The sequence below is a fragment of the Mizuhopecten yessoensis genome, unplaced genomic scaffold (assembly GCF_002113885.1).
Source record: "Mizuhopecten yessoensis strain PY_sf001 unplaced genomic scaffold, ASM211388v2 hete_35933688, whole genome shotgun sequence".
NCBI lineage: Eukaryota > Metazoa > Mollusca > Bivalvia > Pectinida > Pectinidae > Mizuhopecten > Mizuhopecten yessoensis.
The window spans coordinates 1-1,377 of record NW_018481362.1 but is presented as its reverse complement, the minus strand read 5'-3'; the positions used below and the strand labels follow the sequence as shown (position 1 = coordinate 1,377).

Here is a 1,377-nt window from a genome sequence, read left to right as displayed (position 1 = left end):
AACAAGAGTGATTAAAATAAGTTGAAATAATTTGTTTCATAATTGTTGTAATTGTTTTAATTTTTATATTTTTTTTTTATATTGCAGAACAACAGAATGGTCAAAGTCGGTGTTGACCACGCGAAAAGGCATCAAGTAAATGCATGTACTAGATTACAACGCTGTACACGTGTGTATAACTGTATAAAAAAATAAGTAATTCCTCTGTATCTCTAGACGGATAACAGGGACAGGCACGCGTTCTGTTGTTCAACAAGGCCCTAATTCTGACCAATGAAAAACGTCGTTACATCATACAATGTACACGTTGCAAGGTATACAACTCACCATAGGTGGCGATCCTTGACCTGGTCTGGATGTCGTCCAAAAACTGTCGGTGGGAGCGAGGCATATATGGCTTCATTTTGTCAAAGAACGCTTGGATGTCTACAACACCAAACAGACCTAAAGTTATATCTTTATTATTCTTTATGTGAGGTTTAGTATTTATATCTTAGGAAAGAAAATAATATCGCAAATTAACCAATTAGCTATCTACTTTTCTGCAATGCAAGTAAAGACCTGCGTTCCATATATACATTATTGTACCCCCTTTTCTCCCCCCACCCCAACATACACATGCGGAGGAGTAGGCTCTGCTTACCCGGAGCGTGCGTTATCCCCAGGGCGGCGTCCAGACTTTGTACCGTAGAACTCTGGGCAGCACTGCCGCCGGTCATCTATCAAAGATGTAGCTGTTAGTCCAGGGTACGATACAGTACGCAAGCACAAATTACGAATCAGTAACATTAAAAAAAACCCTCTGATTTAATTACATTTTGTATGTGTATTATTTTGAATATATTATGTTTTAATAAGAAGAATTCAAAACGATATTCTATTATAATAAATATTATGTTCGGTTTAAATAAATACGATTTGGAAATATTTATACTTCATAAAATGTCATCACCCTAACGTGAATTTTGTATAGATGTATACCAGTATCTTTCTGCACAGACAATTCTCGTGGACTGTTACTCTATCAGCTCACCTGTAATGGTTCATCATTTACTCCTTCATACACGAGCCCCTCCGGCAAAGGGGAACCCTCTCCTCCCCACCTAAAATATCACAACAGACTGAAAATTCGAATCAATGGTTAACTAGATCCGCACCTCCATCCACCTCGCCTCGACCACTGACTCAGGCAATCACAAGGCAAAAGTGGATACATAATATAAGGAAGATTAAATGTCGGCCAGTAAATACAAATTATATCCCCTATGTATCACTCTCAAAAAGTACCAGCACTGTCGGTCCCATAGAACTTAAGATCTTATCGTCATTGCCATTCCGTCTTTGCGTATTGCAGAGTTATCTTCTCTTGTAAACAGG

At 38.3% G+C, this 1,377-nt stretch overlaps 1 long non-coding RNA gene across 1 annotated transcript; it reads right to left on the bottom strand.

Annotated features, from left to right (window-relative positions):
* Window positions 1-344: 344 nt before the first annotated feature.
* Window positions 345-1,104, bottom strand: LOC110444001. Its single transcript, XR_002462177.1, has 3 exons — window positions 1,034-1,104; window positions 644-719; window positions 345-426 (listed from the first exon to the last, which is right to left on the bottom strand). It is a non-coding gene; the product is annotated as an uncharacterized LOC110444001 (long non-coding RNA).
* Between the last annotated feature and the right edge of the window lie 273 nt (window positions 1,105-1,377).